The sequence below is a fragment of the Eptesicus fuscus genome, chromosome 8 (genome assembly GCF_027574615.1).
Source record: "Eptesicus fuscus isolate TK198812 chromosome 8, DD_ASM_mEF_20220401, whole genome shotgun sequence".
Lineage (NCBI taxonomy): Eukaryota > Metazoa > Chordata > Mammalia > Chiroptera > Vespertilionidae > Eptesicus > Eptesicus fuscus.
Window position 1 is genome coordinate 65785517 of NC_072480.1, and position 15622 is coordinate 65801138.

General features: G+C 39.1%; 1 protein-coding gene across 3 annotated transcripts in view; it reads right to left on the bottom strand.

Annotated features, from left to right (window-relative positions):
• NALCN (sodium leak channel, non-selective) overlaps positions 1-15622 on the bottom strand; it is a 278126-nt gene that overhangs the window by 88880 nt on the left and 173624 nt on the right. The window lies entirely within an intron of this gene.

Consider the following 15622-nt stretch of genomic DNA (forward strand, 5'->3'; position numbering starts at 1 on the left):
ACGCTGGTCCCTCTGTTGGGAGCTCTTCTCTTCCCCTTTCTTTTTTATTCTTCATCAACTGTGTCTACTTGTTCTTCTGATTTCAGTTCCATTACCAATTCTCCAGAGAAGCTTTCTGTGACCAACAAGGTCTTCCTCATAGCATACTGGGTTGAACTATATTGTTGTTTGTGTAGGTCAAAGCACTCAAAAATAGGCAATTTCTTATGGCTCAATCTAATACATATTGTATTAGCCTCCTAGGACTGCTATAACAAATTATCTCAAGATTGGTATCTTAAAATAACAGAAATTTATTCTTTCAGTGTTCTGGAGGCTAGACTTCCTACATCAAAGTGCCAGAAGGCCATGCTCTCTTGGAAGGCTCTTGGGAAGAATCCTTCCTTGATTTTTCCAAGCTTCTCATGTCCTTGGTGTTTCTTGCCTTGTGGTTGCATCCCTCCAATATATGCCTCTGTTCTCAAAATGCCTTCTTGCCCCTCTGTTTCTGTCTTTCTATCTGAATCTTTCTCTTTTCTCTTACCAAAACACCAATCACTGAAATCAGGGCCCACCCTAAACCAGTGTGAGTTTAACTGATTACATTAGCAAAAATCTGATTTCCAAATAAGGTCCCATTCTGAGGTCTTGGAGGACATGAATTTTGGGGGGACACTATTAAATTCACTACATAGAGCATTATTTGAAATTATAGTATGTGACAACTTGAACACTGTACCTCTTTCCTGAAACTCTAAATGCTAGGTGGGCAAGGATAGTGTGGGGGCTTTTCATAATTTCATATCCAGGGCCTGCCACTGTATTTGACGCAAAGTAAGCTAAACAAATATTTGGTGAATAAATAATTATACTGATCAGGTGGCAGAACTAAACTCTCTAGCAGATAAGTGAGAAAAGAAAGGATTTTGAATATACCCTGAAGGATGGAGAGATAAGCAGAAAATATCTATTTACCGATTAAATAAATGTGTTTGTGTGGAGTATAGGTGTCTCTGGATTCACAGAAGAGAATAAAATTTGACTCTATGGCATTTAACCTGAACTTCTGTCTGCCATTGATGAACTCAGAATAAATTTAGACATAACATTTTATATTAATCTAATATCCCAGAATATAATGTTCAACATATCTAGGTTACCAGTATAACCTATATGTTTTTTAAAATAAAACCTATTCTAATTTGTACTACTTATGTTCCCCAAAACTTGCAAACTCCTTCCTTAGGGGCCAGATTCCACCTTTTAAAATTTACTTTATAGCACCTTCTAGAGAGTAAAAACACAAGAACTATTTATGAATAAATAAATTAGAATTCAGCATGTGTTTGAGCATTGCATGGCAAAAGAACAAAGTACAAATGAGAAGCTGTTTTTGATGACTCAGAAGGTTCTTCAGGATACTAAAACTCTCTTCCTGAGTATGAGGCATTGCTGGTCCATAGATGTGCAGGAGGGCCAGTTAAAACAGAGAAAGGTGAGTGGCTACTCAAATGGTAGCTACACCAGACCTCTTTACTAAGTCACTAAGTAAGGGGCCTCTTTTTGAATAGCAGTTGTGAATTTCACAACATAATGTTAAGTGAGAGCAACCAGACAAAACAAAAGAGTACGTAATGAATGATTCCATTTCTATAGTTAAAAAACAGGCAATGATATCTATGCTGCTTAGCGATATCTATGCTGCTTAGCATCAGGAGAGCGGTTACCTAGAGATGGGGGTGAAGCGTAATAACTGGAAGGGTGTATGGAGAAGAGGCTCCTAACAGGGCTTCACTCTTTTTTTTTTTTTTAATCTGTGTGCTGCATGTGTTCAGTTTGTAAAAATTAAGCAAAATGTCTCTTTCTATGTGTTTATTATAGTACAGTAAAAAAACTTTTTTAAAAAAGGGCAGATAATGTAGTAGAGAAAAATCATTTAATTCTTAATTCACCGCTATTAATCATCATAACTTTGTCCATTTCTCCTTACCCATTCCATGATTATAATCCTATATAGTAAAGAGCTAACATGCTAATTAAACCGGACAGCCAAATGTCCTTCCAGATGACCTTCCAGATGAAGCTGGGGCTGTGAGGGCTGAGGCAAGAATTACCTCCCTGAATGACCAGTGGGTGCGGAGTGGGGCCAGCAAGCCTGCGCCGCCAGGCCAGCCATGGCGGTCCCAGTGCCCCTCCTTCTGCAGAGGGGGCGGGAGAGGGGGTGGTGTGGTCCCGGTGCCTCCACAGAGGTGGGATGGGGCGTGACCATGATGCCTCAACCTCCTACGGCCCCTCCCCAGTGGGCGGGGGGGCAGGGCCTGTGCTAAGGAGCAGCAAGCCAGCTTCTGGCTGAGCAGCGCATCCTCGCCCCCCCTGCTCAGCCAGAAGCTGGACTCATGGCTGGTGAGCACAGTGGCAGTGGCGGGAGCCTCTCCTGCCTTCACGGCAAGCAGGTGGTAAGGAGCAAGGGGTCCTGGACTGTGAGAGCCCCAGACTGCAAGAGGGATATCTGAGTGCCAGCTTAGGCCCAGGGCATTGGGCCTAAGCCGGTAGGCAGTCATCCCACAAGGAGTCCTGGACTGCGAGAGGGCGCAGGCCAGGCTCAGGGACCCCCCCCCCCCCCCCCCCGCCCGCAGTGCACGAATTTCATGCACCAGGCCTCTAGTTAAGATATAAAAAGAGAAAAGAGCAAGATGTGTGTGTGTGTGTGGGGGGGGGCAGGTAGGTGGTGGAAAGTGTGAGGAGGTTAAAGCAAACAGGATAAAGAATAATATTTCACGGCATTTTGAAGCCACTATAAAGTTTCCTTAATATGTGATAAAATGGTATTCTACTTTTTATCCAAATGCTTTCCCCTCCTTGCTTATAAGCAGAGATTTTCCAAGATCAAATTTGCTTTGATGGCAATGAGCTAATAATATGGACTATAAGAACTGGATAATAATTTAAGATCTTTATACTATACCACAAAAGCAGACTTATCATATAACAATTCTAATTGCAATTGTTCCTGTAAAAATTATTTCAAAGATCATGATTCTTGAATGGAAGGAACATAATGCAGAGAATCCCAAGATTTTACTCTTTACCCTGAAAAAAAAAACTAATGTAAAGAACAGTACAAAGGAAGGAGTTTGAAATGGCTTCCACTGGGCATGAAGTCTGGCTGCCACAGATGAGATGATAGCTTTGTACCAGACTCACAGGGCAAAAAAACACACATTTTCAAAAAAGAAATGGGAATCAAAGAAAAAAATTCAAACCTTGAGCTTTAAAAAATATAAATCATCTAAGCTCAGTGCTATTCTCTGGCTCAGCACCTGTCTTGCTGAGATATCATTACCCATTGGGCGGCTGAAAGCCTTTTGCTTTACTTGTGCTTCTCCAGAGAGTTGGGTGTAATTGCTCTGCATGACACATACCCTGTTCTGCCTCATCGCTTAAATCTTCCACATTTCAGCCTGTGTTTTCTTCTGTTAAAATATTCAAACAGTATTTCATTTCAGTTCCTTTCCGAATGCTGTGACAAATAACTGAATGGAAGGATGACACTAATATGCATTTTTGTAATTTTTGGTGTGGTTTTTAGAAAAGAAAAACAATTTAAAAAGCATTCGGACTTGGGAAAGAGTCCTCATTTTAGATTCTAGTCCATGCTAGTTTGGAAAATGTGCAGAAATCGGTGGGTGAATGTGACTGAAGAGTATTTGTTGACTATTCAGTATATGAAAACGATCACATTATTTTTGATCTGGAGAAAGGAGTTCCTCTTTGTTACCTGGGTAGATTAAAGCAGAATTCTCTTTGTTTCTTTGCATGATGGCTTTTTTTTTTTTTTTTTGAGCTACACATGACACAGTGATTCAGAATTGAATTTTGTCCTAAAGCATAAACTACGATTTTTCAAGAAAGTTTCTCTTGCTATTTTGCCTCTGTGATTTTACAACCCAAATGGCAGGGCTTCTGGGTTAAAACAGATGGGCTATCTGGAGGAATGATCGAACAGGTTGGTTTTTATTAATATCCCTGTGTTACCATAAAACATTGATATATAAATATAAACTATATCTCCCCCTAGCCTGTTGAATTCCATAAAGAATTTCTTGGAGGGAAAACCTTTTCATTTTTATCCAGGGCAAAGGTCTGTTTGGCCACATGATTGCTTGTAAGACAGCAATACTCTACCCTTTAAAAATGTCTCCTTTCAAAAGTGCTTAAGTCCTTGATGTTTTTCCCCCTTCTACAAAAATTTTTAATAAATACAGTACTTCCAAGGTCAAATTGGGGTTTTATGAATGTAAATTGGAGGGCTCATTTCTTGGTTTACATAGGGATCATAAAAGCTATATTTTTATGTGACAGCTGACACCCCAAAATGTTCCAAGTAATTTCATAACTGATTAACGGCATGTGGTGTTTCCTTCTCTACATCTCTCAACAGATTCAAGAGCTGTTGCTCATTCCTCTTTACAGCACACCCATGGAGGGAATGGGGAGAGGGGGGATGTTCTTGGAGGAGCTGGTACCCTGGGGAATTGGGTGGTGGCTCTGTGCTTCCTGGTTTGGGAGGCCTGCAGAGCACTTAATGGGCTGTTGCATTTACACCATCTTTGGACATCCCTGAGAAGCACACAGAATGTTCACTTTCACGCTCTCATAAGATCTTGTTAAAACCTAAGGTCTTTACAGGCTTTAAATGTCATGCAGAAGGGTACCTTGTGCAGCCATATAAATAATATTTGCAACAAGGCTAGGCTAGCAGAAAATGCTAACAAGTTAGTAAGAGGGGAAAACGAAAGTGCCAAATTATATCAAAGGGATAAGTTTTCCTTATAGTATTGTCCCCTAAAAATACCATTAATGAAGTTAATGATTTCTTAGAGACAGTAGTAATGAACAGTTTTGTTTTGTATGTTTTTTTTGTCTTCTTTTCTTCTAGGTCCAAAAACCTCTATGTTATATTATATCTTTCTTGTGTTATTCAACTGAAACACAATTGTTCCCATTAGGGAATTAACTGAGTCATAGAAACATGTTCATTATGATAAAAAATGCATATTTTTGCTTCACTTCAGATGAAATTAGAGTTTCATGTAAACTAGAGGCTTGGTTCCTGTTATGAGATGAATATTTAGTAAGTAATAGGAATAAAACCCATACCAAAGGGAATTCAGAATATATATAGTGTTCTCATATAACTGTCCTCTCCTTTTGATTTAGAAAACATAAGAGACGATACCCCCTAAGTAAAAACAGTAAAAAAAGTAAGAATATGTGCATTTAAATTTTTGTTCAGTTTTATAATCTCTCAGTCACTCTGGATTTCAATGTTCTCAAATGAAAAATGAGAATTCTCATTCTTTTATATAAATGCCAGATATATAAGTGACATAGCATATTGCCTGTAATTTGAATAACTCAAGGGAAATGTGTTATAAAAACCAAAGCTGCTCTGCCAGTGTGACTCAGTGGTTGAGTGTTGACCTCTGAACCAAGAAGTCACCAGTTCTATTCCTGATCAGGGGCACATGCCCAGGTTGCAGACTCAACCTTCAGATGTTTCTCTCTCATTGATGGTTCTATCTCTCTATCCTACTCCCTTTCTCCCTTTCTGAAAATAATAAATAAAAACATATTAGAAAAGAAAAAAAAAACCTGAAGCTATCCCTATGCCGCAGTAACTGGTAGTTCTATGTGAACATGATCTCATCTTAGTAAGTGGAGATAAATGAAGAGGAAAGCACATACAGGGTGGGGCAAAAGTAGGTTTCCAGTTGTTAGTATGGAAAATCTATATACACTAGAGGCCCGATGCATGAAAATTTGTGCAAGAGTAGGCCTTCCTTCCCCCAGCTGCCAGCACCAGCTTCCCTCTGGCACCCGGGGCCCAGGCTGCTAGCAGTGTCCGCGGAGCGTGCTAGGCTTTGCGGGGCAGTGGATATGGCCTGGATGGCAGGTTAGGCCTAGGGGACCCTACATGTGCATGATTTAATCATGCACTGGGCCTCTAGTTATAGATAAAAGCCTATGTGACCAGCTGACCAGTAGCTATGACGTGCACTGACCACCAGGGGGCAGATGCTCAACATAGGAGCTGCTGAGCTGTAGTGACTTGGCAGCTGTGGTTCTCAAGTGACACACCCAGACCCAGAGAGGAGGGAGCCCAATTCTGGGGTGCATCACCGAAGAACCACCCTCTCACAATCCGGTACCTATCGGGGGATGTCAGAGAGCCGGTTTTGGCCTGATCCCCGCAGGCCGGGCCAAGGGACCCCACCGGTGCACAAATCCATGCACCAGGCCTTTAGTAATACAATAATTAATAAATATAATACGAGAATAAACTGTTTTGTCTACTCACAACTGGAAACCTACTTTTGCCCCCACCCTGTTTGTGCTGTTGCCCCCTCTCCTTCCACTAGTCTGGGGCCACCTCATCCTTTCCCAATCTTTCCCATTCTTCCTCTTCACTGTGTTGACTTGATTTTCTCAAGTCTCTTGGTTTAAAAAATGAAAATGAAAATAGGGAGAAGCAAACATTTCTCCTTATCATGTGTCCTTTATTCTTCTCTTTTCAAACTTTCTTCTTGAAAGAGTTGCCTATGCTCACCATCAAAGCTATTTATCTACACTGATGTCCCACTCACCTTCTACCCTCTCTGGTCTCAGGTCTCTCCCTGTCCTTACCAGTCCCCAACATTTCCCATGTTGCTGAATCTAATGGTCATTTCGTCATCCCAGATTTTATCTCACTGCCATTCCTTAAACCCTCCTAACTGGATTTTCATTGTAATGTGTCTCCTTAAATTCATCTTTTCAGAACACCATTAAAAGAAATATCACCTTGTTCCCAATCCTCATAGTAATTCAAGGATGGTCAATTGTGTATAGAAAATGCAAATCTTTTTAGCATAGCATACAGTAGCCTCTACCGTCTTGCCCTTTAGACTCTAACAATACTGGTTTGTACATCCTTCCAACACAGTCTTATTTTACATGTGTGTGCCTTTGGATATGCCACTTCTCTGCCTGCAATACACTTTCCTTCTACCCTTGGTGAACTCTTACACATTCTTCAAAAATCATCTCCTCTAGGAAGATTGCTCAGAATAAAAACAACAAGTAGCTGAAGTAGTAAACAAATGTGCTACATACTATGCTGAACACTTTCCATTGCTAATATTATTTAATCCTCAAAATAGCCCCTTATGTAGGTACCATAATTAGCTCTATATTCTAGCATGTTAAAGATGAGGAAACAGGTCCAAGGAGATCATGTCAGCTGCCTAAGGCCATGCAGCTAGAAGTGGTAGCCCTGAGATTTGACCACAATCTTTCTGACTCCATAGCTTGAGTCTCTAAACGCCGTTGTATACCGCCTCATCAAAACATTTTCAAGCAATAGATGGACTTTTACTTCTGCAGTGTTGCACCTGCTATTTCTTTTACATGGGACATTTTCTCCCACTTTGCTAACAAAATATTATTCATCATTTTTTAGACACATCTTGCCAACTTGAGTCTCACCTGAGTTAGCCATGTCTCCCTCTATGCCTCTTTATCTTTCCCCTGGTAAGACGGCAACTTTTTAACAAAGGGCAGAACTCTTTGTAGCCCCATGGCCTTACACTGTGCATTTACACACATTAGACAATGACAACACAACAGTGATGAGATGAAGAACAAAAAGGCAACATCACTGGCGTCCCTTAAACAGGTCGAAGTGGCCCCTTTGTGACATTTCTCATCAGCCTATTATTCTTCTCTAAGTTCTTTACAATGTTGAATCAGCCATATTAACCAACACAACAAATCCCTTCAATTTCAGATGAGCTATATTACTAATAAAGATGAAGAGGGGAAATGACAGGTCACAGCACATTTTTCTGTTAGAAACAAAATCAGAAGAAGCTTTTGATTTGGCTCCTGATGACATATATGTTCCAATTTTTCAAGATCAAAAAAAGCATAATCCTACCTAATAATAGACAAATATGCAAATTGACCGTACCTTTGCTATGCCCAAGCCACGCCCACCAGCCAAAAAGCCATGCCTAACAGCCAATCAGGGCGATATGCAAATTACCCCAACCAAGATGGAGGTTAATTTGCATATGCTGAGGGAGGGAGGAGTGAAGACTGAAGACAATTTAGAAGGAAGAGGGAAGAAAAGCAGAAAGCAAGGTGGCTGCCAGAGGGAAAGCCCGGGCGGGGTGGAGCGGGGCAGGCGGCAGTGGCGCACGGGTGCAGGCGCTGCGGCCGCAACGGCGGCAGCAGTGGCAGCGCATGCGGCCGCAGCGGCCGCTTGCAGGGTTCTTCCTGCAAATGGGCTACTAGTTAACTATAAATTCCATACCACACATTCACAATATAAAGCTTCACAGATGTGTGCACCTTGGAACAAGGCAACACAGCAGCCAATGTATGTTTTCATAAGCTGTGTTATTAGAGTTCGCCACCACAGAAAATTCTTTATCTCATTAAAAAAGCTTTATTTTTGAAATAACTTGAAACTTACTAAGAGTTGCAAAGATAATTCAGAGTTCCAAAATACCCTTGACCCAGCTTTTTCCTATGTTAGCATCTTACATAACCATAGAACATTTATAAAACTAGGAAATTAACCTTGGTCAATGCTTTTAACTGAAGTGCAGAAGTTATTTGAAATTTCCAGGTTATCTTTTTTCTGTTTCAGAATCCCATCCAAGGTACCACATTATATTTCATTGTTATGTCTTCTTAGGCTCCTCTTAGCTGTGATAGTTTCTCAAACTTCCCCTTGTTTTAAATTGAGCTTGACAGTTTTAAAGAGTTCAATTGTAGAGTACCTCTCAATTAAGGGTTGTCTGATGCTTTCTCATGATCAAATTGAGGTTTCGGGTTTTTTGAATAAAGGTGATATGCTCATTTTATCATAACAGGGGGTACATGACATCAATATGCCTTGATATAGGTAATGTTAACCATAATGACTTGTGTAAGTGTGTCTGCTAGTTTTCTTCACTATAAAGTTACAATGTTTCCCTTTCCTTACTCTATAAGTTAGAAGCCAGTCAGTAACTCTGGCCGACACTTAAGGAGTGAAGAATTAAATTTTATCTCCTAGAACAGTGATGGCGAACCTATGACACGCGTGTCAGCATTAACACGCGTAGCCATTTCTGATGACACGCGGCCGCTGAGGTTTATTAAATACAATTATATATAACAATTATACATTTATGTTATTTAAACTATAAATATCATGAAATAATGTTTTTTCCTCAAAGTGACACACTACCTGAGTTAGGCTCAGTTTTTTGGCGAAGTTGGACACACCAAGCTCAAAAGGTTGCCCATCACTGTCCTAGAAGGAAGGAGTATCAAAGAATTTGTAGACACTTGATAAAACCATCACGATAATTTAAAAAAAAAATGATTTGGGGGGAGAAACTTTCAGGCCATCTAAGTACCCAATTTACCCTTAATGTTTCACATACTAATTTTAGTGTTCATCAATAGAACTTGATTATACTAATTGTAACTGCATTGTCCTATGGATGAAAAAAGGGGTTATATGCAAAGTAACCTCACAAGGTGATCTGATCACAAATTCCTAACTGAGCAAGTCTTGGTGAGTAGTCATGCCCCAGGCCTACAACTTCTTTAGTAAAAGGTTTTAAGCCAGCCCCATCCATTGTTCCTGTGCATCTAGGACAGTGATGGGCAACCTTTTGAGCTTGGTGTGTCAAACTTCGCCAAAAAACTGAACATAACTCGGGTAGTGTGTCACTTTGAGGAAAAAACATTATTTCACAAATGTTTCATCCTCAGGAGCAGCAAATGTTTCATCCTCAGCATGCGGCCCCATGTCATCAGAAATGGCTACGCGTGCTGACACGCGTGTCATAGGTTCACCATCACTGATCTAGGATAAAACATGTTTGAAATATCAGATTTAATACCCCTGGAAGAGGAGGCTAGTATTTATCCTCAACAGAGCACAAAATCTTGTTAACTATCCTGTAATCCAATCCCCTTGTTTCCTCCAATCCTCCTTACATCTCCTGCTTAATTTCAAATGCATAAAAGAAGCGCAAAACTGTTATTCTCTGGAGCATTTGAGATCTTGCTCCATGGCATATGCTTTCAACAGTTCTAATGATGATTTTCTATTTCCCTTATTTGTAATTCTATTATTTTTATCACTTTACATTTATGATTTGAAATTATCCTGTGAGAAAGAGTTTTGCCCTCTCTAACACTTTTTATTTAATCACTTATGTATACCTATGTGTGTTTTTCGGCTGTTTATCTTATTCTTTGGGTTATAACCCAATACTACTGTTTTTTATTTTATGCCTTGGCCGGTGGGAGCTCTTTCAATTGAGTCCTCTACACTTTTGATATACCCTTATCTTCCTTTTATTTTAAATCTCTTCCTTATTTTCTGGCTCCACAAAACACATACGTCTCATCTTGAGTCTTCCCTGACTCAGCTCTAAAATTAGCTATTTCTCCAAAGAGTTGATTTGTTTCTTTGGGAAATGGTATGTAAAAAGTAAAAATCTTGAACACTGGGTTTGCTTATTGTTATTGATACGTTACTGCTTTTAGTCTCACTCAAAGGAAACAGCTAGGAAGTATATGTATGTATAGAAACTCATATAGACACACATACCTATAATTAGTACCTATCTATGTCTGAATGTATCTTGTAAACATAGAACCATATCCATCCATGTATCTATCTACATATTTGAATATGAATATATATTCATCATGAATCTGTATATCTATATACAACTGTATCCATGTATTATCTACATATTTATGCATCTACCTACATATTTATGTATCTATCTTAAAAAAAAATAAATTGAGTTCATACTGATACTCCTACTTCAATCCAGCACCACAAAGTTTATTGCAGCATCTCCCCTTTGCTTATTTGTAACTACTTTCTCTGATAGTGTGAAATAGGCCTCTCATTATCACAGTAAATTCCTTTTTTTGTTCCACCTTAGTGTACAGATAACTAAGTATCATTGATGTTATTTACCATAAAATAAATATGGCACTTTAAATTAGAGGCATGAAAGACATATTTTGTACTGGAGTCTCTACATTAGGGTCTTGAACTTAAGAGGACAGCTGTGCTCTGTCCCCTGAAGTAATTCCTTTTCAGGCAGCGATAATACATTTTCCAAGTACCATTCCTGAGTATGCTTGTGGTAGATTGTAGAGTTGTTCAATTTTGCATACTTTGATAAAAAGAGCTTATTAGATGCACTATGAAAATTCATATTAATCAACATATTTTATGCAAAACACTATGGAAATAGGGCTAACATGCATATACATTTCTTGTTTCTTAGAAATAACCTGTCATTCTTTTGTTAATATCAGAGTAAAAATATTCAATAGTCATATGGTTATGTATAAGAATGCCAAACAAGTCCCATTTCCCACTGAGCCTACTGCTGAGTAAGTGCAGGGAATAGAGTACAAAGAAAGATCAATAATGAAATCACTAACCCTCAAGAATAGGGAAACATAACCATGAATAAAGAAAAAGACTGGTCACTGTTCTTAGATAAATTCCATAGATTTCTGACCACCTTTAATTATTAAAAATCAGTCCAGTGCAATCCAGTCTCATATGTGGTTTAAACCTCCTCCAAAAACCCATCCAACTGAGCTACAAAGTGAAAAATCTGGCCAAGACCTGGGGAGGGAACATGGTCTGTTCTTTCATTGCTCTATATCTCCTTTTTTAAACAGGCTTAATTCACTTTATTTTTCTTGTATAAAATTATGCCATGGTCATGTGTCTCTTTTTTGTCCTTCTAGTGGAGGCCAGGGTTAAGAGTTAGAAGAAGGGATTGTCTTAGGAAATTTCAGGGTGCCTCTCTTTGTAGTTTGGCCTGGATCTAGACTTGTTCAAAGCTGATGGTTCTCTATAAGGCTGACTAGCATTGTGGGGCAGTGAAATACGGAATTCTGGCCTAAAAGGAGTAATATGGACTAGAAGATCTTTACTTATTAGGAGATAGAACTTGAGACAGAGAAAGTGTTGATTATTTGTAACAGAACCAAAAGTCAAAATTTACATAAAGAAAAACAAAGACATTATTTGTGTTACTCTAAGAGCAAAGCACCAGCAGTTATTAAAGGTTGTTTTTCCTCACTGCGCCAATATCTCTTTTCTTCCCATCCTCTGCAATCTCATCCAGATTTACAACTTTCACTATTAAGAAAATACAGAGAACTTCACTAGGATGAAAGAATGAAAGAGGACAGGGACTTGTCTGGTTTTTCACTGACTTACCCCAGAGGTCTAGAATACAAGGAAAGATCAACTGGCACATAATAGGCACTGGATAAATAACTAAGAATTACTTTGAGTAATCATAATTAATCTCTAGCCAGCCAGCCCTAATCTTTAAACTCTAGACCAATACATGCAACCACATATTAAGCATCTGTGATCAGAATCTCAAACTCATTACAAAGCCAACACGCCCAAGACTGAGTTGATAATGGTATCCCTCAAATACAGTCTATGCTGATGTTTCCTGGTTCAGTGAATATCATCATTATCCATTCAAGGAGACAAACCTGAAACCAAGAGTCATCCTTGAGACTCTATCCCTATGTTCTTAAATCCAAATGGTCACCAAGTTCCTGTTGATTTTACTTCCCAAATAGCTCTTTAATTCACCACTGTCTCCCATCTTGAAAGCTTTCAGTGGCCTCCTATTACTCTTAGGTTAAAGGTTTTTTAAAAAAGCTCTTAACATGTTTTTCAAGCAGCTTCCGGGTCCACACCTGCTTACTTTTCTAGGATCACTTTACACCACTTTACTCCGAGCTTTCTGAATTCTGTTTGTGCCAAATGCTTTTCCTTCTCTCTGGAATGCTCTACCTCCCCGCATCTACCAACACCTCCATGAAGTTCACTGCAGCTCATTCTTCATAACTTAGCTCACGTGTTTCCTTTCCCTTCCTCACCTCCCTGACCCCCATTTGGGTCAAGGTCTTTTACTAACTTCTCAAATTGTGTTCTTTTCTAAAAAAGAAATTCAATTTGTAAATATTTATTACTTGATTTGATTATTTGATTTTTGTCTAGCTCCTCCATTAGATCATAAATGTCATGAGGGTAGAAAACTTAATTGTCTAGTCTTGTCTCCTCAGTGTCTGGCCAGTGTCTTGCACATGGTAGGAACTCAAAGATTTGAAAAATGAATGAACAAGCAGATGGATAATGAAAAAGGCTTTGGGAAGAATGGAAAAGCATATGGAACTGTGAGACAATGAATTTCTATTGTTTTAAGCCACCCAGATTTTATATTTCTGTTACAGCAACCTTCGAAAACTAACATCCCTTCAAAGTTCTGTGTGAAATCTGAGACCACAAGAAATCAGTCAAGGCAAGAACAAAATCTCCAGTGCATTCATGTTTCCTGTTTAGGTGCACACAGGGTAAACCTCCCCTCCCCAACTCCTTTTAACAAGTCTTAACATAGCTAACAGTCTTTTTGCAATTCAACAACTGTGAGAAGCTGCATAAAACTGAAAAACAATTTTCATGCTTTTTTCTTAGGACCATAACAGTGCACTTTCCCATTGCCCGTGATAGGATTAGAAGAACAAAAAGCACTGTAAGTTTTTAAAATTTCTCTTCTCTTGATTAAAGGAAGCAAAATGAAAGAGAGTCCCCACAGCTGAGGGCCAGGCATTCTGAGTTCAGACAGAGCTGAGGTGTTTCTCGCCTAGGTTTGGGCACTTTTTTTTTTTTTTTTTTAACATGAGGAATTATCTTACAGTTTGCTGTGACAAACTGTAATAAAAGTAATGATAAATTAGCACAATTATAGAATGACACAACCAACAACTCACCAGTGTAAACAGTCTTAGGCAAGTCATTTTGTGTTTGTTCAATAGCAAGAGAGACTTAAGCTAACTTATAAAATATCCTGAGTGCCAGTGAATGAGGCAAAGAACAAGGTTCTGGAAAATCCTCTAAAAGTGATCTGGTTTGGGTCAGTCACACAGGAAATTTAGGAAAGGCTTAGATAAATCCTTCTTCCAAGAAAGTCTCAAATCTATACATTTACTTTTATAAGACTTGTTTGATTAGAGGCAAAAGAAAAGGACTCCAAGTTGTTCTTGGTGGGTGAAAGCTGGTCTGGCATTCTGAGAGTGCACCCATCGTCCCTACTTGCTGTTCTCTCAGGTACATCACTTCCCAGTGTCAGAAAGAAATCATTTCCTCTTGAGGCTGGAGAACAGAGCTCTGGAGGTGTTTTAGTTGCCGAGGGCTGTGGTAACAAAGTACCAAAAGTTGGGTGGATAAAACAACTTCTGGAGGCTAGAAGTCCAAATATAAGGTTTCTGTGGGCTTGGTTTGTTCTGGATGTTCTGAGGAGGGGTCTGTTTGAGGATTTCCTCCCAGATCCTGGTGAAGGTTGGCAATCCTTGGTGTTCCTTTGTTTGTAGACCCCTCACACCAGTCTCTGTCATCACTTGGTGTTCTTCCTGGGTGTCTATCTGTGTCTCTTCTCCTTTTCATATAAGGACACCAGTCATATTAAATTAGGGCTCACCTAATGACCTCATCTTAACTCAATTTCATCGACAAATACCCTATTTCTAAATAAAGTCACATTCACAGGTACAGAGAGTTAGGGCTTCCATATAGGCACTGGATAAATAACAGGGATAGGCAAAAGTAGGTTAAATTACCAGCCATCATTACCTAAAAGATAACTCATAAGTAAGGATATGAAATAATAATAAGGCAAATAAATAAATAAATAATACAGGAATAAACCCTGTTTCATGTACTCACAACTGTAAGCCTACTTCTGCCAACTTCTGTATTTTGAGGAACATGATTTAATCCATAATAGGAGGACATAGATTTTAATAGGTACCTCTTCTGCTTTAATTTAACTTCCTGGATCCCAGACTTCTACCTGTTTAGGTCCAAAATTCCAGTTGGTTGTTTCTCTTTTTTTGCATTGACTTTCAGATCTCTGTTGCCTTATGATGATAATTGATATCCACAAATTCTGAGCCTCTTTTGGCACCTATTGCCTTGAGTCTTACTCTGAACAGTTCTCAGTTTTAGCCAAGTCATCTCTTTAAACTGATCTTATAGCTTGTTCATGAGTTAATATAACATAAGAACTTACTACTTACCAAAGTATAGTAATGAAGCAATTTCAGAAACTGCAGGTCAAATGCTATATAAGATGATATTTTGAGACTTAAATTATGAAAAGTACAGGTAATAATATGTAAATTGACAACAAAAGGGTCATTCAATGAGCAAAATATTGAGAGAAGGGCTTCAAGTGAATTTGGGTTATTCCAAAGGCTTTGAGTGAGAGGTGAAGTTTCCAGACTCTCCACCACAAGGATCTGTAGCTTCTTCAGGATATTGGTTCTCTAGCTGCTGGGCAGCTGTTTCCTGGAGTGGCAGGAATACTAGAAATCTGATGTCTCCAACTGTAGATTCCCAATTGTTGACCCCGATATGTTGTATAAAAATCATTCTCTATGCATATCACAATGGGAAAAAGGTAGGGTAGCACTGTAGTAAATGGTGCTAACATGCCTAGAAAAAATTAAGCCTCAGTAACTAGGCAGTCTT